The 22485-nt window shown below is 42.3% G+C and overlaps 1 long non-coding RNA gene across 17 annotated transcripts in view; it reads right to left on the reverse strand.

Moving 5' to 3' along the window:
* Positions 1-5054: 5054 nt before the first annotated feature.
* Positions 5055-22485, reverse strand: part of LOC117189760 — a 30741-nt gene continuing 13310 nt past the window's right edge. For 3 of the 17 annotated variants that reach the window (XR_004473528.1, XR_004473526.1, XR_004473536.1), the window contains 8 exons: positions 22412-22470; positions 22142-22220; positions 21885-21940; positions 10746-10804; positions 10498-10556; positions 10228-10306; positions 9971-10026; positions 9569-9804 (listed from right to left, as the gene is read on the reverse strand). This is a non-coding gene — a long non-coding RNA (uncharacterized LOC117189760). Of the gene's footprint in view, positions 5413-5797; positions 5851-7072; positions 7228-7394; positions 7432-7620; positions 7680-9567; positions 9805-9970; positions 10027-10227; positions 10307-10497; positions 10557-10745; positions 10805-19443; positions 19757-20153; positions 20207-21884; positions 21941-22141; positions 22221-22411; positions 22471-22485 lie in introns of those variants that run through there. The other 14 variants (XR_004473532.1, XR_004473525.1, XR_004473534.1 and 11 more) reach the window with 13 other exon arrangements.

Below are 22485 nucleotides of genomic sequence, written 5' to 3' on the forward strand. Positions count from 1 at the left end.
ATTCCTTGCTTTTATTGTATTTTGGCTAAAACAAGGCTTAAACAAAATAGTTCAACAAAAAAACAGTCGCATAGTTGCTGGTATTTTTCCGATTATCTATCGTAGTGATCAGACGTGTTTTTGTTTTGCGCTCCGCATTTTTATACCCGTTACTCAAAATGAGTATTGGGGTATATTAGATTTGTGGTGAAAATGGATGTGTGTAACGTCCAGAAGGAATCGTTTCCGACCCCATAAAGTATATATATTCTTGATCATAATCAATAGCCGAGTCGATTGAGCCATGTCTGTCTGTCCGTCCGTCCGTCCGTCCGTCTGTCCGTCTGTCCGTCCCCTTCATCCCCAAATGCTCAAAGACTATAAGAGCTAGAGCAACGATGTTTTGGATCCAGACTTCTGTGATATGTCACTGCTACAAAACTATTTCAAAACTTCGCCCCGCCCACTTCCACCCCCACAAAGGACGAAAATCTGTGGCATCCACATTTTTAAAGGTACGATAAACCCAAAAACGCAGAATCGTAGAGAATGACCATATCTTTTAGACTGCAGAATCTGAATTGGATATTATTATTATAGCCAGCATCAAGAAAACAATTTCATTTTTTCTCGCCCTGTCTCTCTCTAACACACACGTAGCATAGGCGGCTTTGCTTAGAGTAAAACATTAGCGCCTAAATCTCAGAGACTAAAAAAGCTAGGGCAACCAAATTTGGTATCCAGACTCCTAATATATCGTACCGAGACGAGTTTGTTTCAAAATTTCGCCACACCCCCTTCCGCCGCGGCAAAGGACGAAGATCTGGGGATATTCACAAATCTCAAAGACTATTAACGCTAGAGTAACCAAATTTAGTATCCGCACTCCTGTTAGATCTCACTATAAAACGTATATCTCAAAATTTCGCCCCACCCCCTTCCGCCTACACAAAGGACGAAAATCTGTTGCATGCACAATATTGCAGATTCGAGAAAACTAAAAACGCAGAATCATAGATAACGACCATATCTATCTGATTGCTGAATCTGGATCAGATCAGATCATTTTTATAGCCAAAGGAAACAAATCAATTTGCAGTGGCTACGCAGCGCGTGACGTCACGCTCAGACTGATTTTCTGTCTCTCTCGCACGCACTCTTTGTCGTGTCGTTTAATATTAGTGACGTCTGCCGGAGGGGAGCCATACTGACTTAGTATCGGGTATAACTGTAGAGTTGCGGTGTCCGCAGCAACTCACAACGTTCCCCCTCGTTTCCTTTTGTTTTGAATAAACAGCCGGTGTTTTCCTAACTAAATTCTAATTATACTTTCTAACCAGACAACAATCTGGAAACCTATTCATTTACGCGAGTGCATGCCTTTTGATTTGTGTTAAAACATTATTTAACTTTTTATTTTTCGGCGTCGGCTTGTGCTTGTGCTTGTGTTTGTGTTGTTGCAGTGAGTGAGTACGCATAACATTGCATTGCAGTCCGCTCTCGTATGGTAGCTTTTGTTGTTTTATCACTCTCTCGCTATAACCTCAACTTTAATAACTGTTCTTTCTCTCTCGCTCTTTAAACTTTCTGAGCAATAGCGCTCTCTGCTTAGTAGCTCTCGCTATAACCGCTCTCCACTCTGCTCTCTTTTTTTACCAATTCCGCTTTGAGCGTTGTCTGGCACATTGGTCTGATACCAATTTGTTTTGCAAATAATAGTAAATAAATAAATAATAAAATGGAATACGCTGTGGTCTGTGCCAAAAAAAGCTGTAAGAAGCAGATCACCCACGATCAGCCGAATGTCCCCTGCTGGCTCTGCGACAGCGTAGTGCACGCAAAATGCGTTGGTTTTGGATCAAAACATCAGAGCAACGATGTTTTGGATCCAGACTTCTGTGATATGTCACTGCTACAAAACTATTTCAAAACTTCGCCCCGCCCACTTCCGCCCCCACAAAGGACGAAAATCTGTGGCATCCACATTTTTAAAGGTACGATAAACCCAAAAACGTAGAATTGTAGAGAATGACCATATCTTTAAGACTGCGGAATCTGAATTGTATCGTATCATTATTATAGCCAGCATCAAGAAAACAATTTCATTTTTTCTCGCCCTGTCTCTCTCTAACACACACGTAGCATAGGCGGCTTTGCTTAGAGTAAAACATTAGCGCCTAGATCTCAGAGACTACAAAAGCTAGAGCAACCAAATTTGGTATCCACACTCCTAATATATCGGACCGAGACGAGTTTGTTTCAAAATTTCGCCACACCCCCTTCCGCCCCCGCAAAGGACGAAAATCTGGGGAGGCTAGAGTAACCAAATTTGGTATCCTCACTCCTGTTAGATCTTACTATAAAACGTGTATCTCAAAATTTCGCCCCACCCCCTTCCGCCCACACAAAGGACGAAAATCATAGATAATGACCATATCTATCAGATTGCTGAATCTGGATCAGATCAGATCATTTTTATAGCCAATAGGAAAAAATCAATTTGCAGTGGCTACGCAGCGCCCGACGTCACGCTCAGACTGATTTTCTGTCTCTCTCGCACGCACTTTTTGTCATGTCGTTTAATATTAGCGGCGTCTGCCGGAGGAGACCCATACTGACTTAGTATCGGGTATAACCGTAGAGTTGCGGTGTCCGCAGCAACTCACAACGTTCCCCCTCGTTTTAATTATCTTATTGCCCTAGCTTATACTCGACCCTTAAATATATATAATTTTCTTTCTACCCATGTATTTAGCTTTAGGCCCTATCGTTAAAAATAAATATTGTTAATGATTTGGAAATGATTTGTTAGAAGATTTTTGTTTAGGAGCCATGCAGGGATCGATGAGGGAGAGTGGAGTATGACCCCAGGCGAGTAAAGGGATCATCCATAAGCCATATTTTCTCCGGAATTAGGATGATCTAAATTGCGAGGGCCATGGCTGTTGCATCCAACACCAGCACAGCTACCGGTCCGTTCGGATATGCATGGCGCAAGCCAACTTCCCTTTGCCCTTAATTCCTTTGTCCCTTCTAATTCCCCCAGCCTCCTCAGCCTCCTTCCCCAACCCCCTGACACTAGTCATACGGTCATACGCAGGGTAATGCACGCGAACAAAAATAATAAGATAAGGCATCGACGCGAGCACGTAAAGGAAAGACCAGTATAGGAACCCCCCCATACTACCGACCATACAGCCGGAGCCAGCGCGTGCACCAGTCCTGCCCGATACGCCCCCGACCAGCTCGAGTGGCACCGCCACACACAACAATCGTTGTATGTGATATGCTACATTTATCTTATTTTGGCGCCCAACGTGGGGCCCGATCCGGCCTGCCCCATTTAAAGAAATACCTTGGTCAAAAGTAACACCTGACTTTTATCCGTGCTAGACCGTTTTTATACCCGATACTCAAAATGAGTATTGGGGTATATTAGATTTGTGGTAAAAGTGGATGTGTGTAACGTCCAGAAGGAATCGTTTCCGACCCCATAAAGTATATATATTCTTGATCAGCATCAATAGCCGAGTCGATTGAGCCATGTCTGTCTGTCTGTCTGTCCGTCTGTCCGTCTGTCCGTCTGTCCGTCCGTCCGTCTTCAGCGCCTAGTGCTCAAAGACTATAAGAGCTAGAGCAACGATGTTTTGTATCCAGACTTCTGTGATATGTCACTGCTACAAAAATATTTCAAAACTTCGCCCCGCCCACTTCCGCCCCCACAAAGGACGAAAATCTGTGGCATTTACATTTTTAAAGATACGATAAAACCAAAAACGCAGAATCGTAGAGGATGACTATATGTTCTAGAGGGTAAAATCTCAACCAGATCGTATAATTATTATAGCCAGAATCAAGAAAACAATTTCATTCTTTCTCGCTCTGTCTCTAACACACAGGTTTCATTGTCGGTTTTGCCAATTGCAAAATATGAGTTCAAGGATCTCAGAACCTATAAGAGCCAGAGCAACCAAATTTGGTATCCACACTCCTGTGATATCGGACCTTGACCGTTTCGTGTCCAAATTTTGCCACACCCCTTTCCGCCCCCACAAAGGACGAAAATCTGTTGCATCCACAATATTGCAGATTCGAGAAAACTAAAAACGCAGAATCATAGATAATGACCATACCTATTAGATTCCTGAATCCGGATCAGATCGGATCATTTTTGTAGCCAAAAGCAAGAAATCAATTTGCAGGGGCTACGCAGCATCCGACGACACGCTCAGACTGATTTTCTGTCTCTCTCGCACGCACTCTTTGTCGTGTCGTTTAATATTAGCGGCGTCTGCCGGAGGAGAGCCATACTGACTTAGTATCGGGTATAACTGTAGAGTTGCGGTGTCCGCAGCAACTCACAACGTTCCCCCTCGTTTTCATTATTTCTTTTATATTTGCTACGTTTTTTTCTCTCACTTTATCTTCTTTTGCGTTTAGTTTCTGGCTTTCAGCCCAATTTAATAGTTTTTCGATTTGTTGAAAAGCAAATGCCAGCCAGAGCACAGAAAATAAATTGTCACAAAAATACTAGTCAACTCCTCTCGTTCTTGTTCTGTTCGCCGCAAAAACCGCCGGGCAATACGGGCCGGGCAGGCATTACGACAAAGTTTCCTCCAGGACACACTCGAACCAGAAACAGAACCAGAAGCTCGAGACGGCGACAGACTCCTTGGCCTTATCTTTATCAGTTTCGGGGAGGCGAGTGAAAAGCACAGCGATGTCCTTGTCGTCACATATCGAGTGCAAAAAGTTCGACGACTGCCCAATTGCTGCACTTTTCCATTGCTCGCTCCCCTCCCCCTCCCCGTCCTGGACTGAAGGACTGGAGTCAAGCTGTAAATAACTTCAGATTGAAGAAGAAATGGAAAATTTTCAATTGAATTCATTGCGTTTTGATTGCACACACACACGTGCACATCCACCCACAAGATAATTATCAACTTAGTAAAAAAATAACCAACTGTCTTTTTTAAATGTCCCATAAAATCTCATAAAAGCGCATAAATGCCTCTATGGTTGTAAATATGCTCGTTCTGGTCTCGGGCCCGACATGCACTCAATGAGTGAAATGTGTGCACAATGTTGAAAATAGATGTGACACTCATCCCCCGCCCCCCGAAAGTGGGGTTGTGTCTTCGACTTCCTTCTCCATCTCGTGCCTGCCGCTGCGGCTGCCTGCTCCTGATGGTATTGTTGCTGCTCATACGGCTGGCAGGGCATGTAGTGCTGGGTTGTACAACTTCCGCTTATATGGCCAACACAACAGCATGATAAATTGATGGCTGCCAGCGCGGTGCTTTAAAAATGCAAAGAAGGCCGACTACCCAGAGGAAAGTGAGTGCGTGCGTGCGAAGGGGTTGAGTGTTCGGAGTAACCTTTTAGCTTCCAAGTCCTCTGCACCGAATGGAACCCACAAACGTGACCTATAATCTGAAAATTGCATTAAAACGTAATTCCATTAAAATGTAATCAAAAATTTAAGTTAATCACCGGCCGAATCTCATAGCAACCAGCTTTTATTCTCGCATGAGCGTTGCCAGACATTGAAGAAAAGGATACACATTGTACTCTACATGTCATATATAAATACACCAACTGGCTATGAAATGACGCCGTTGAATCAAACATTAGGTGCCGCCAGGTTCAGGTTCAGATTTAGATTTCGCGTAACCATTTAAAATGTATTAATATAATAAAAAGACCGATGCAACCAGCGTCCCAAAAAAAAACAGTGCCAACGGCACTTAGCAGAAAAAAATCTTTCCCCCACAATAGGCCAAATCTCAATTCCTTCAATATATAGCAGATTATTATATTTGATTTTCAATTTACTTTTATTTTATGCATTTTATTCTCGAACAAAACAACCTGGAAGAGAGAGATAACATAATTAACACATTGATTTGGAAACTAATTCAAGTTCTTAATGGAAATGAATAATCAGTTGGGGAAAGAAGACAAAATCAGCATGATGTTTGAGATTCTAAGAAGAAAAAACCACTAAGGGCTTCTTCATCATTTCAAAAGAGCAACATGAATACTTTAAGCACAATATACCTCTGTTGTTATAATGATCGGAAAAGGTATTTTCCTGTTGGCTGGTGGCTACGCCCACAAACGTACTAACAAAGACTATACAATACCAAGATGTTGCATGAGCGACCAAAAAGCTGTTCTATGGCGGGTCCTAACATTAGGACCCAAAAGGCACGAGGGAGCGCGCGGGGTTTCAATTCCCTTTTCGCCTGTACTTCGTCTCTACCGCGACCCCGCTGCCCATCGGTTTCGTCTGTTCGGCAATGCCTTCACCAGCAACGAAATAATTCTGGACTCTAATTCGAGCCTCAGCACCGTCGAAGCGGTGATCGCGGATCGCCGATGTCTTTGGAGCGGCACAGTGGGACGCATGAGGAACAAATGCTTTTTCAATTTTCGTTTGACGCTTCATGGTACGGACGCGCGGGGCTAGTACTTCAATTCTCTTTTACGCTACCTTCGCCTGCCTCGGTCAGCACGAGCTCGAGCCAACCCAGAAATATGCTTGTAGTTGTGTATATGTGTGTATGTCCTACGTCGGCACGGCCATAAACCGGTTTCGCCCGCAGCATATACGGCTTTTAGCTTCACACACAAGCGCATTGAAAGCATGTCAGTGTCTGCGTGCCGAAACCGTAGGGCAGCGTGGTCGCTGATGTCTTTGGCGCGGCACAGTGGGGACTCAGCCGAAATAGTCAAACAATTGTATGAGTGCTTTAGATAAATTTAATGTACGCATCTAATAGAGAATTTTCCAATCGAATTTTCAAGATAGTTTTAGTTTAGGAGATATAAGCACTCAAAGTTTAACATTTTTGTTAACATTTTGCCGAACAGACAAAACCGATGGGCAGCGGGGTCGCGGTAGAGACGAAGTACAGGCGAAAAGGGAATTGAAACCCCGCGCGCCTTTTGGGTCCTAATGTTAGGACACGCCATAGAACAGCTTTTTGGTCGCTCATGCGACATCTTGGTATTGTATAGTCTTTGGTAACATGCAAATAATTGTAATTGTTGAGCGTTTTATGTTCAGACAGGGAAAAGTGAACAGCATGGTTGTTTAGGTTTCTACTCAGAAGAGGGAATCCTGAGTTAGGATATTCATCAAAATAAAACGCTTCGCAAAAAACCATCTAAATTAAGTTTCCAAAACTTGACCTTATATATTCTGCTGAATCTGATCAACTGGTGTAGAGCAAATCATCGGAGCTTCAATTATTTATCAATTAATATGATTTGCTATAGCGGAAAGTCAGAAGCTGATTTGACGACAATATCAGCTTCGAAAAGGTTGTAACATGTGGGATTCTAATGAACTATACTGAAGTAACATCATTTAAAGAGTTTAAGGTAAAACAAATGAGTAGAAAACCTACCAGCACAAGCAATGCAATACTTTGAAGTCTTCAGGTACTAAAAGTACAAATGAATACTCAATTTAATAAAATATCACTAGAATATATACATAGTTTACGTTGATTTGAAAGATAATCAGTTGCAATAATTGCAGCCATGGAGATTTAAATCAATAAAATCATACGGTAATTACTATCATCACATAAAAGTTGTATGTATATTTTGCTCAACGCTTTTTAAACTTACCCAAAACGCACATCTGACAGATAGAATACGATTGAAGTGCGGCTGATCAAGAAATGCACCTAAAAAAAATAAACAAATAATCCAGGTTATTTTCCATTTTCGGTTTTGTATTAAATCAGAAAAGGTTTATTTGTATACCCGATACTCAAAATGAGTATTGGGGTATATTAGATTTGTGGTAAAAGTGGATGTGTGTAACGTCCAGAAGGAATCGTTTCCGATCCCATAAAGTATATATATTCTTGACCAGCATCAATAGCCGAGTCGATTGAGCCCTGTCTGTCTGTCCGTCTGTCCGTCCCCTTCAGCGCCTAGTGCTCAAAGACTATAAGAGCTAGAGCAACGATATTTTGGATCCAGACTTCTGTGATATGTCACTGCTACAAAAATATTTCAAAACTTCGCCCCGCCCACTTCCGCCCCCACAAAGGTCGAAAATCTGTGGCATCCACATTTTTAAAGATACGATAAAACCAAAAACGCAGAATCGGTGAGGATGACCATATCTTCTACAGTGCAAAATCTGAACCAGATCGTATAATGATTATAGCCAGAATCAAGAAAACAATTTCATTCTTTCTCGCTCTGTCTCTCTCTAACACACAGAGTTCATGGTCGGTTTTGTCAATTGCAAAATATGAGTTCAAGGATCTCAGAACCTATAAGAGCCAGATCAACCAAATTTGGTATCCACACTCCTGTGATATCGGACCTTGACCGTTTCGTGTCCAAATTTCGCCACACCCCCTTCCGCCCCCGCAAAGGACGAAAATCTGGGGCATCCACAAATCTCAGAGACTATTAAGGCTAGAGTAACCAAATTTGGTATCCGCACTTCTGTTAGATCTCACTATAAAACGTATATCTCAGAATTTCGCCCCACCCCCTTCCGCCTCCACAAAAGACGAAAATCTGTTGCATCCACAATATTGCACATTCGAGAAAACTAAAAACGCAAAATCATAGATAATGACCATATCTATTAGATTGCTGAATCTGGATCAGATCGGATCATTTTTGTAGCCAAAAGCAAGAAATCAATTTGCAGTGGCTACGCAGCGCCCGACGTCACGCTCAGACTGATTTCTGTCTCGCACGCACTCTTTGTCGTGTCGTTTAATATTAGCGGCGTCTGCCGGAGGAGAGCCATACTGACTAAGTATCGGGTATAAATGTAGAGTTGCGGTCTCCGCAGCAACTCACAACGTTCCCCCTCGTTTTATTTGCAGATATGTTACCTTACGATCAGGGATCGGCACATATTCACATTTTGTTAGTACCAAAGACTATACAATACCAAGATGTTGCATGAGGAACAAACGCTTTTTCTATTTTCGTTTGACGCTTCATTGTACGGGCGCGCGGGGCTAGTACTTCAATTCTCTTTTACGCTACCTTCGCCTCCTAAATGCTACTCGGCTTCGTCAATGCCTCGGTCAGCGTCGAGTCGGTGTGAAAGCATGTCAGTGGCTGCGTGCCGAAACCGTAGGGCAGCGTGGTCGCTGATGTCTTTGGCGCGGCACAGTGGGGACTCAGCCGAAATAGTCAAACAATTGTATGAGTGCTTTAGATAAATTTAATGTACGCATCTAATAGAGAATTTTCCAATCGAATTTTCAAGATAGTTTTAGTTTAGGAGATATAAGCACTCAAAGTTTAACATTTTTTCAGTGTGCAAATATTTATTGAACTCGTATTCACTAACTAATTTAGCAAGCTGAGACGGCCAAAGGTCCCACTGTGCCGCTCCAAAGACATCGGCGATCCGCGACCACCGCTTCGACGGTGCTGTTGCCGAACAGACGAAACCGATGGGCAGCGGGGTCGCGGTAGAGACGAAGTACAGGCGAAAAGGGAATTGAAACCCCGCGCGCTCCCTCGTGCCTTTTGGGTCCTAATGTTAGGACCCGCCATAGAACAGCTTTTTGGTCGCTCATGCGACATCTTGGTATTGTATAGTCTTTGGTAACATGCAAATAATTGTAATTGTTAAGCGTTTTATGTTCAGACAGGGAAAAGTGAACAGCATGGTTGTTTAGGGTTCTACTCAGAAGAGGGAATCCTGAGTTAGGATATTCATCAAAATAAAACGCTTCGCAAAAAACCATCTAAATTAAGTTTCCAAAACTTGACCTTATATATTCTGCTGAATCTGATCAACTGGTGTAGAGCAAATCATCGGAGCTGCAATTATTTATCAATTAATATGATTTGCTATAGCGGAACGTCAGAAGCTGATTTGACGACAATATCAGCTTCGAAAACGTTGTAACATGTGGGATTCTAATGAACTATCTGAAGTAACATCATTTAAAGAGTTTAAGGTAAAACAAATGAGTAGAAAACCTACCAGCACAAGCAATGCAATACTTTGAAGTCTTCAGGGTACTTCGGATAAAGGCAACACTGTAAAGAAGACATAAAAATTGCTATAAACATCACATATAAACTCGGTCTTCCCACCAATATGATGATGGTCTAGTTGATTCAGGTAAATTTCTCCGCATTTTCTAATCAGTAGAACGCAAGTTAATAGATAAAAGGTATTCATCATGTAAATATTTAAACCAAGCTTTACAGACTGACGTATACGTATGTATATCTTACCTAGCTTCATGATCCTTATTTGTTCTATCTTTTCGATAGACCAGTTCGTAGTTCAGACGTCTTTCAACGGGGGTATACACTGCAAATTAAGGTAATTAAGAATCCTTTAGAATACAATATCACTAGCATGGTAGTAATAGCATGAATTTCAAATACAATCAGTTGCAATAATTGCAGCCATGGAGATTTAATCAAAAACATCATACGGTAATTACTTTCATCATAGTATTCAAAATTCATCAAATATTTGTATGTACTTATGCTGTTTACCTTCTATTTATGGTATGAATTGGGGTTCCTCCGTTGATCCAAATTACGGAGGATCGTCACTAAAAGTACAAATAAATACTCAATTTAATAAAACATCACTAGAATATATACATAGTTTACGTTGATTTGAAAGATAATCAGTTGCAATAATTGCAGCCATGGAGATTTAAATCAATAAAATCATACGGTAATTACTATCATCACATAAAAGTTGTATGTATATTTTGTTCAACGCTTTTTAAACTTACCCAAAACGCACATCTGACAGATAGAATACGATTGAAGTGCGGCTGATCAAGAAATGCACCTAAAAACGAGGGGGAACGTTGTGAGTTGCTGCGGAGACCGCAACTCTACATTTATACCCGATACTTAGTCAGTATGGCTCTCCTCCGGCAGACGCCGCTAATATTAAACGACACGACAAAGAGTGCGTGCGAGAGAGACAGAAATCAGTCTGAGCGTGACGTCGGGCGCTGCGTAGCCACTGCAAATTGATTTCTTGCTTTTGGCTACAAAAATGATCCGATCTGATCCAGATTCAGCAATCTGATAGAAATGGTCATTATCTATAATTTTGCGTTTTTAGTTTTCTCAAATGTGCAATATTGTGGATGCAACAGATTTTCGTTCTTTGTTGGGGCGGAAGGGGGTGGGGCGAAATTCTGAGATATACGTTTTATAGTGAGGTCTAACAGAAGTGCGGATACCAAATTTGGTTACTCTAGCTTTAATAGTCTCTGAGATTTGTGGATGCCCCAGATTTTCGTCCTTTGCTGGGGCGGAAGGGGGTGTGGCGAAATTTGGACACGAAACGGTCAAGGTCCGATATCACAGGAGTGTGGATACCAAATTTGGTTGCTCTGGCTCTTATAGGTTCTGATATCCTTGAACTCATATTTTGCAATTGGCAAAGCCGACCTTGAAACCTGTGTGTTAGAGAGAGACAGAGCGAGAAAGAATGAAATTGTTTTCTTGATTCTGGCTATAATAATTATACGATCTGGTTGAGATTTTACACTCTAGAACATATAGTCAAACTCTACGACTCTGCGGTTTTGGTTTTATCGTATCTTTAAAAATGTGGATGCCACAGATTTTCGTCCTTTGTGGGGGCGGAAGTGGGCGGGGCGAAGTTTTGAAATATTTTTGTAGCAGTGACATATCACAGAAGTCTGGATCCAAAACATCGTTGCTCTAGCTCTTATAGTCTTTGAGCACTAGGCGCTGAAGGGACGGACAGACGGACGGACGGACAGACGGACAGACGGACAGACGGACGGACGGACAGACTGACAGACGGACAGACAGACATGGCTCAATCGACTCGGCTATTGATGCTGATCAAGAATATATATACTTTATGGGGTCGGAAACGATTCCTTCTGGACGTTACACACATCCACTTTTACCACAAATCTAATATACCCCAATACTCATTTTGAGTATCGGGTATAAAAACCACTAAGGGCTTCTTCATCATTTCAAAAGAGCAACATGAATACTTTAAGCACAATATACCTCTGTTGTTATAATGATCGGAAAACGTATTTTCCTGTTGGCTGGTGGCTACGCCCACAAACGTACTAACAAAGACTATACAATACCAAGATGTTGCATGAGCGACCAAAAAGCTGTTCTATGGCGGGTCCTAACATTAGGACCCAAAAGGCACGAGGGAGCGCGCGGGGTTTCAATTCCCTTTTCGCCTGTACTTCGTCTCTACCGCGACACCGCTGCCCATCGGTTTCGTCTGTTCGGCAATGCCTTCACCAGCAACGAAATAATTCTGGACTCTAATTCTTTCGTATCTTTCGTAGTGATCAGACGTGTTTTTGTTTTGCGCTCCGCATTTTTTCCTTTTGTTTTGAATAAACAGCCGGTGTTTTCCTAACTAAATTCTAATTATACTTCCTAACCAGACAACAATCTGGAAACCTATTCTATTACGCGAGTGCATGCCTTTTGATTTGTGGTAAAACATTATTTAACTTTTTATTTTTCGACGTCGGCTTGTGCTTGTGCTTGTGTTTGTGCTGTTGCAGTGCGTGAGTACGCATTACATTGCATTGCAGTCCGCTCTTGTCTGGTAGCTTTTGTTGTTTTATCACTCTCTCGCTATCACCTCAACTTCAATACCTGTTCTTTCTCTCTCGCTCTTTAAACTTTCTGAGCAATAGCGCTCTCTGCTTAGTAGTTTTCGCTATAACCGCTCTCCACTCTGCTCTCTTTTTTTACCAATTCCGCTTCGAGCGTTGTCTGGCACATTGGTCTGATACCAATTTGTTTTGCAAATAATAGTATATATATAAATAAATAATAAAATAAAATGGAATACGCTGTGGTCTGTGCCAAAAAAAGCTGTAAGAAGCAGATCACCCACGATCAGCCGAATGTCCCCTGCTGGCTCTGCGACAGCGTAGTGCACGCAAAATGCGCTGGATTTTCTGGCCTCGTGAGTGATGCTATAGCCAAACGTAATGGCTTGCATTACAGTTGCGAGGCATGCCGTGCGGTGGAGAAAGACATGGTGGCTTTCATGAGGCAGACGCGGAGTGGCTTTAAGGAGCTGACCGTTGGTTTTAAAAACCAATACGATCGGCTCCTAGCCATGGAGGCTCAGTTTAGCGGTTTAAAACTGCTGAATGAGTCTCCGAGGCGGAAAAAGGTCCCTCCGCGGGATCTGCAATTGCCAACCGTCACTCAGCCGTGCGCCGCCGAAAAACTGACTCCGACCACTCCAAGTGTGCAGCAGTTGATCTCGTTTGCCACTTCAAGGGCAACGACAGCTGCTGGCGACGCAGATTCGGTAGCCGAATTCATCGCCTCGGAGAATGTGCAGCCAAGTACGTCTGCAGCGTCCGTGTCCGTGGTGTCCGCAAGTTCGCTAGTTGTCCCGTCTATCCCGATCCCACCAGTAAATAGACGTTCCGGACCTCCGGATATTGCCACCACAGGTACTAGGCCTGTGGTGACTAAACCACTGGTGGGAGTCCCACCAAAACGACAAGTTTTTGTTTCACGGCTGGCCCCTGACCTCACATCTAATGATGTAATTGCTTTTATTCAAAGCAAAATAAAAGCCGTGGGTTTAAAGGTGGAGAAATTTAACTTCTCTTATGCCAGGGAGATAGCCTCGTTTAAGATAAGCATCTCCCCAACTCAATTTGACACCATTTGCTCCGCCAAATTTTGGCCGGAGCATTTGGTGGTGAAGGAGTTTAAGGCTAAGAAGAAGAATAGGCCCCCCATATCCCTTCCAAACCTTTCCAGTGTGCCACCCTCAACCTCAACCTCAACTTCCCGTCTTGCTTCCACCTTTCCAAAAAACTAACTTCTCTTTTAGTAACCTATTCTCTGCAAAACAACCAGCCCGGTTCAATAAAAATTTTGAAAGAAAAAATAATATAATAGAACACGGTAGCTAGCAGTGTGACCGCGGACTTATCGATCCGTCAGAAATCTATCAAAACATACCGTCTCATTTCAAAAATATACCGTAAATATACTGACGAATTCAAGTTCTATTTTACATATTCCTCGTTTTTCATCTTCCGTTGAATAATGCTGCCTAACTAAAATCTTTAGTTCTGCCCACATAATTTTATCCGATTAATGAATCAATTTTCTACTTAACTGGCTTATTCTAAATACTGGCTTTTATTGCATTTTGCGTAAAAAAAGGTTATAGCGAAATTGGTCACACAAAAAATCGAAAGGGGATAGTCGTTCCAATTGCTCAATTTCTTTATTCCCTTGAATAATTCTGGCTAACTAAAATCCTTAGTTCTGCCCACATAACTTAAGGTTGTTAATGAATACATTTTCCTCAAGATTGACTAGTTTTTATTCCTTGCTTTTATTGTATTTTGGCTAAAACAAGGCTTAAACAAAATAGTTCAACAAAAAAACAGTCGCATAGTTGCTGGTATTTTTCCGATTATCTATCGTAGTGATCAGACGTGTTTTTGTTTTGCGCTCCGCATTTTTATACCCGTTACTCAAAATGAGTATTGGGGTATATTAGATTTGTGGTGAAAATGGATGTGTGTAACGTCCAGAAGGAATCGTTTCCGACCCCATAAAGTATATATATTCTTGATCATAATCAATAGCCGAGTCGATTGAGCCATGTCTGTCTGTCCGTCCGTCCGTCCGTCCGTCTGTCCGTCCCCTTCATCGCCAAATGCTCAAAGACTATAAGAGCTAGAGCAACGATGTTTTGGATCCAGACTTCTGTGATATGTCACTGCTACAAAACTATTTCAAAACTTCGCCCCGCCCACTTCCGCCCCACAAAGGACGAAAATCTGTGGCATCCACATTTTTAAAGGTACGATAAACCCAAAAACCCAGAATCGTAGAGAATGACCATATCTTTTAGACTGCAGAATCTGAATAGGATATTATTATTATAGCCAGCATCAAGAAAACAATTTCATTTTTTCTCGCCCTGTCTCTCTCTAACACACACGTAGCATAGGCGGCTTTGCTTAGAGTAAAACATTAGCGCCTAAATCTCAGAGACTATAAAAGCTAGAGCAACCAAATTTGGTATCCAGACTCCTAATATATCGTACCGAGACGAGATTGTTTCAAAATTTCGCCACACCCCCTTCCGCCGCGGCAAAGGACGAAGAACTGGGGATATTCACAAATCTCAAAGACTATTAACGCTAGAGTAACCAAATTTAGTATCCGCACTCCTGTTAGATCTCACTATAAAACGTATATCTCAAAATTTCGCCCCACCCCCTTCCGCCTACACAAAGGACGAAAATCTGTTGCATGCACAATATTGCAGATTCGAGAAAACTAAAAACGCAGAATCATAGATAACGACCATATCTATCTGATTGCTGAATCTGGATCAGATCAGATCATTTTTATAGCCAAAGGAAACAAATCAATTTGCAGTGGCTACGCAGCGCGTGACGTCACGCTCAGACTGATTTTCTGTCTCTCTCGCACGCACTCTTTGTCGTGTCGTTTAATATTAGTGACGTCTGCCGGAGGGGAGCCATACTGACTTAGTATCGGGTATAACTGTAGAGTTGCGGTGTCCGCAGCAACTCACAACGTTCCCCTCGTTTCCTTTTGTTTTGAATAAACAGCCGGTGTTTTCCTAACTAAATTCTAATTATACTTTCTAACCAGACAACAATCTGGAAACCTATTCATTTACGCGAGTGCATGCCTTTTGATTTGTGTTAAAACATTATTTAACTTTTTATTTTTCGGCGTCGGCTTGTGCTTGTGCTTGTGTTTGTGTTGTTGCAGTGAGTGAGTACGCATTACATTGCATTGCAGTCCGCTCTCGTATGGTAGCTTTTGTTGTTTTATCACTCTCTCGCTATAACCTCAACTTTAATAACTGTTCTTTCTCTCTCGCTCTTTAAACTTTCTGAGCAATAGCGCTCTCTGCTTAGTAGCTCTCGCTATAACCGCTCTCCACTCTGCTCTCTTTTTTTACCAATTCCGCTTTGAGCGTTGTTTGGCACATTGGTCTGATACCAATTTGTTTTGCAAATAATAGTAAATAAATAAATAATAAAATGGAATACGCTGTGGTCTGTGCCAAAAAAAGCTGTAAGAAGCAGATCACCCACGATCAGCCGAATGTCCCCTGCTGGCTCTGCGACAGCGTAGTGCACGCAAAATGCGTTGGTTTTGGATCAAAACATCAGAGCAACGATGTTTTGGATCCAGACTTCTGTGATATGTCACTGCTACAAAACTATTTCAAAACTTCGCCCCGCCCACTTCCGCCCCCACAAAGGACGAAAATCTGTGGCATCCACATTTTTAAAGGTACGATAAACCCAAAAACGTAGAATTGTAGAGAATGACCATATCTTTAAGACTGCGGAATCTGAATTGGATCGTATCATTATTATAGCCAGCATCAAGAAAACAATTTCATTTTTTCTCGCCCTGTCTCTCTCTAACACACACGTAGCATAGGCGGCTTTGCTTAGAGTAAAACATTAGCGCCTAGATCTCAGAGACTACAAAACCTAAAGCAACCAAATTTGGTATCCACACTCCTAATATATCTGACCGAGACGAGTTTGTTTCAAAATTTCGCCACACCCCCTTCCGCCCCCGCAAAGGACGAAAATCTGGGGAGGCTAGAGTAACCAAATTTGGTATCCGCACTCCTGTTAGATCTTACTATAAAACGTGTATCTCAAAATTTCGCCCCACCCCCTTTCGCCCACACAAAGGACGAAAATCATAGATAATGACCATATCTATCAGATTGCTGAATCTGGATCAGATCAGATCATTTTTATAGCCAATAGGAACAAATCAATTTGCAGTGGCTACGCAGCGCCCGACGTCACGCTCAGACTGATTTTCTGTCTCTCTCGCACGCACTTTTTGTCATGTCGTTTAATATTAGCGGCGTCTGCCGGAGGAGAGCCATACTGACTTAGTATCGGGTATAACCGTAGAGTTGCGGTGTCCGCAGCAACTCACAACGTTCCCCTCGTTTTAATTATCTTATTGCCCTAGCTTATACTCGACCCTTAAATATATATAATTTTCTTTCTACCCATGTATTTAGCTTTAGGCCCTATCGTTAAAAATAAATATTGTTAATGATTTGGAAATGATTTGTTAGAAGATTTTTGTTTAGGAGCCATGCAGGGATCGATGAGGGAGAGTGGAGTATGACCCCAGGCGAGTAAAGGGATCATCCATAAGCCATATTTTCTCCGGAATTAGGATGATCTAAATTGCGAGGGCCATGGCTGTTGCATCCAACACCAGCACAGCTACCCGTCCGTTTGGATATGCATGGCGGAAGCCAACTTCCCTTTCCCCTTAATTCCTTTGTCCCTTCTAATTCCCCCAGCCTCCTCATCCTCCTTCCCCAACCCCCTGACACTAGTCATACGGTCATACGCAGGGTAATGCACGCGAACAAAAATAATAAGATAAGGCATCGACGCGAGCACGTAAAGGAAAGACCAGTATAGGAACCCCCCCATACTACCGACCATACAGCCGGAGCCAGCGCGTGCACCAGTCCTGCCCGATACACCCCCGACCAGCTCGAGTGGCACCGCCACACACAACAATCGTTGTATGTGATATGCTACATTTATCTTATTTTGGCGCCCAACGTGGGGCCCGATCCGGCCTGCCCCATTTAAAGAAATACCTTGGTCAAAAGTAACACCTGACTTTTATCCGTGCTAGACCGTTTTTATACCCGATACTCAAAATGAGTATTGGGGTATATTAGATTTGTGGTAAAAGTGGATGTGTGTAACGTCCAGAAGGAATCGTTTCCGACCCCATAAAGTATATATATTCTTGATCAGCATCAATAGCCGAGTCGATTGAGCCATGTCTGTCTGTCTGTCTGTCTGTCTGTCCGTCTGTCCGTCTGTCCGTCCGTCCGTCTGTCCGTCCCCTTCAGCGCCTAGTGCTCAAAGACTATAAGAGCTAGAGCAACGATGTTTTGTATCCAGACTTCTGTGATATGTCACTGCTACAAAAATATTTCAAAACTTCGCCCCGCCCACTTCCGCCCCCACAAAGGACGAAAATCTGTGGCATCCACATTTTTAAAGATACGATAAAACCAAAAACGCGGAATCGTAGAGGATGACTATATGTTCTAGAGTGTAAAATCTCAACCAGATCGTATAATTATTATAGCCAGAATCAAGAAAACAATTTCATTCTTTCTCGCTCTGTCTCTAACACACAGGTTTCATTGTCGGTTTTGCCAATTGCAAAATATGAGTTCAAGGATCTCAGAACCTATAAGGGCCAGAGCAACCAAATTTGGTATCCACACTCCTGTGATATCGGACCTTGACCGTTTCGTGTCCAAATTTTGCCACACCCCCTTCCGCCCCCACAAAGGACGAAAATCTGTTGCATCCACAATATTGCAGATTCGAGAAAACTAAAAACGCAGAATCATAGATAATGACCATACCTATTAGATTCCTGAATCCGGATCAGATCGGATCATTTTTGTAGCCAAAAGCAAGAAATCAATTTGCAGTGGCTACGCAGCATCCGACGACACGCTCAGACTGATTTTCTGTCTCTCTCGCACGCACTCTTTGTCGTGTCGTTTAATATTAGCGGCGTCTGCCGGAGGAGAGCCATACTGACTTAGTATCGGGTATAACTGTAGAGTTGCGGTGTCCGCAGCAACTCACAACGTTCCCCCTCGTTTTCATTATTTCTTTTATATTTGCTACGTTTTTTTCTCTCACTTTATCTTCTTTTGCGTTTAGTTTCTGGCTTTCAGCCCAATTTAATAGTTTTTCGATTTGTTGAAAAGCAAATGCCAGCCAGAGCACAGAAAATAAATTGTCACAAAAATACTAGTCAACTCCTCTCGTTCTTGTTCTGTTCGCCGCAAAAACCGCCGGGCAATACGGGCCGGGCAGGCATTACGACAAAGTTTCCTCCAGGACACACTCGAACCAGAAACAGAACCAGAAGCTCGAGACGGCGACAGACTCCTTGGCCTTATCTTTATCAGTTTCGGGGAGGCGAGTGAAAAGCACAGCGATGTCCTTGTCGTCACATATCGAGTGCAAAAAGTTCGACGACTGCCCAATTGCTGCACTTTTCCATTGCTCGCTCCCCTCCCCCTCCCCGTCCTGGACTGAAGGACTGGAGTCAAGCTGTAAATAACTTCAGATTGAAGAAGAAATGGAAAATTTTTAATTGAATTCATTGCGTTTTGATTGCACACACACACGTGCACATCCACCCACAAGATAATTATCAACTTAGTAAAAAAATAACCAACTGTCTTTTTTAAATGTCCCATAAAATCTCATAAAAGCGCATAAATGCCTCTATGGTTGTAAATATGCTCGTTCTGGTCTCGGGCCCGACATGCACTCAATGAATGAAATGTGTGCACAATGTTGAAAATAGATGTGACACTCATCCCCCGCCCCCGAAAGTGGGGTTGTGTCTTCGACTTCCTTCTCCATCTCGTGCCTGCCGCTGCGGCTGCCTGCTCCTGATGGTATTGTTGCTGCTCATACGGCTGGCAGGGCATGTAGTGCTGGGTTGTACAACTTCCGCTTATATGGCCAACACAACAGCATGATAAATTGATGGCTGCCAGCGCGGTGCTTTAAAAATGCAAAGAAGGCCGACTACCCAGAGGAAAGTGAGTGCGTGCGTGCGAAGGGGTTGAGTGTTCGGAGTAACCTTTTAGCTTCCAAGTCCTCTGCACCGAATGGAACCCACAAACGTGACCTATAATCTGAAAATTGCATTAAAACGTAATTCCATTAAAATGTAATCAAAAATTTAAGTTAATCACCGGCCGAATCTCATAGCAACCAGCTTTTATTCTCGCATGAGCGTTGCCAGACATTGAAGAAAAGGATACACATTGTACTCTACATGTCATATATAAATACACCAACTGGCTATGAAATGACGCCGTTGAATCAAACATTAGGTGCCGCCAGGTTCAGGTTCAGATTTAGATTGCGCGTAACCATTTAAAATGTATTAATATAATAAAAAGACAGATGCAACCAGCGTCCCAAAAAAAAACAGTGCCAACGGCAGAGTTATAAAATCTTAGCAGAAAAAAATCTTTCCCCCACAATAGGCCAAATCTCAATTCCTTCAATATATAGCAGATTATTATATTTGATTTTCAATTTACTTTTATTTTATGCATTTTATTCTCGAACAAAACAACCTGGAAGAGAGAGATAACATAATTAACACATTGATTTGGAAACTAATTCAAGTTCTTAATGGAAATGAATAATCAGTTGGGGAAAGAAGACAAAATCAGCATGATGTTTGAGATTCTAAGAAGAAAAAACCACTAAGGGCTTCTTCATCATTTCAAAAGAGCAACATGAATACTTTAAGCACAATATACCTCTGTTGTTATAATGATCGGAAAAGGTATTTTCCTGTTGGCTGGTGGCTACGCCCACAAACGTACTAACAAAGACTATACAATACCAAGATGTTGCATGAGCGACCAAAAAGCTGTTCTATGGCGGGTCCTAACATTAGGACCCAAAAGGCACGAGGGAGCGCGCGGGGTTTCAATTCCCTTTTCGCCTGTACTTCGTCTCTACCGCGACCCCGCTGCCCATCGGTTTCGTCTGTTCGGCAATGCCTTCACCAGCAACGAAATAATTCTGGACTCTAATTCGAGCCTCAGCACCGTCGAAGCGGTGATCGCGGATCGCCGATGTCTTTGGAGCGGCACAGTGGGACGCATGAGGAACAAATGCTTTTTCAATTTTCGTTTGACGCTTCATGGTACGGACGCGCGGGGCTAGTACTTCAATTCTCTTTTACGCTACCTTCGCCTCCGAAGTGCTACTCGGCTTCGTCAATGCCTCGGTCAGCACGAGCTCGAGCCAACCCAGAAATATGCTTGTAGTTGTGTATATGTGTGTATGTCCTACGTCGGCACGGCCATAAACCGGTTTCGCCCGCAGCATATAAGGCTTTTAGCTTCACACACAAGCGCATTGAAAGCATGTCAGTGCCTACGTGCCGAAACCGTAGGGCAGCGTGGTCGCTGATGTCTTTGGCGCGGCACAGTGGGGACTCAGCCGAAATAGTCAAACAATTGTATGAGTGCTTTAGATAAATTTAATGTACGCATCTAATAGAGAATTTTCCAATCGAATTTTCAAGATAGTTTTAGTTTAGGAGATATAAGCACTCAAAGTTTAACATTTTTTCAGTGTGCAAATATTTATTTACTAACTAACTAATTTAGCAAGCTGAGACGGCCAAAGGTCCCACTGTGCCGCTCCAAAGACATCGGCGATCCGCGACCTCCGCTTCGACGGTGCTGTTGCCGAACAGACAAAACCGATGGGCAGCGGGGTCGCGGTAGAGACGAAGTACAGGCGAAAAGGGAATTGAAACCCCGCGCGCCTTTTGGGTCCTAATGTTAGGACACGCCATAGAACAGCTTTTTGGTCGCTCATGCGACATCTTGGTATTGTATAGTCTTTGGTAACATGCAAATAATTGTAATTGTTGAGCGTTTTATGTTCAGACAGGGAAAAGTGAACAGCATGGTTGTTTAGGTTTCTACTCAGAAGAGGGAATCCTGAGTTAGGATATTCATCAAAATAAAACGCTTCGCAAAAAACCATCTAAAGTAAGTTTCCAAAACTTGACCTTATATATTCTGCTGAATCTGATCAACTGGTGTAGAGCAAATCATCAGAGCTTCAATTATTTATCAATTAATATGATTTGCTATAGCGGAAAGTCAGAAGCTGATTTGACGACAATATCAGCTTCGAAAAGGTTGTAACATGTGGGATTCTAATGAACTATACTGAAGTAACATCATTTAAAGAGTTTAAGGTAAAACAAATGAGTAGAAAACCTACCAGCACAAGCAATGCAATACTTTGAAGTCTTCAGGGTACTTCGGATAAAGGCAACACTGTAAAGAAGACATAAAAATTGCTATAAACATCACATATAAACTCGGTCTTCCCACCAATATGATGATGGTCTAGTTGATTCAGGTAAATTTCTCCGCATTTTCTACTCAGTAGAACGCAAGTTAATAGATAAAAGGTATTCATCATGTAAATATTTAAACCAAGCTTTACAGACTGACGTATACGTATGTATATCTTACCTAGCTTCATGATCCTTATTTGTTCTATCTTTTCGATAGACCAGTTCGTAGTTCAGACGTCTTTCAACGGGGGTATACACTGCAAATTAAGGTAATTAAGAATCCTTTAGAATACAATATCACTAGCATGGTAGTAATAGCATGAATTTCAAATACAATCAGTTGCAATAATTGCAGCCATGGAGATTTAATCAAAAACATCATACGGTAATTACTTTCATCATAGTATTCAAAATTCATCAAATATTTGTATGTACTTATGCTGTTTACCTTCTATTTATGGTATGAATTGGGGTTCCTCCGTTGATCCAAATTACGGAGGATCGTCACTAAAAGTACAAATG

This window comes from Drosophila miranda (genome assembly GCF_003369915.1).
Source record: "Drosophila miranda strain MSH22 chromosome Y unlocalized genomic scaffold, D.miranda_PacBio2.1 Contig_Y1_pilon, whole genome shotgun sequence".
NCBI lineage: Eukaryota > Metazoa > Arthropoda > Insecta > Diptera > Drosophilidae > Drosophila > Drosophila miranda.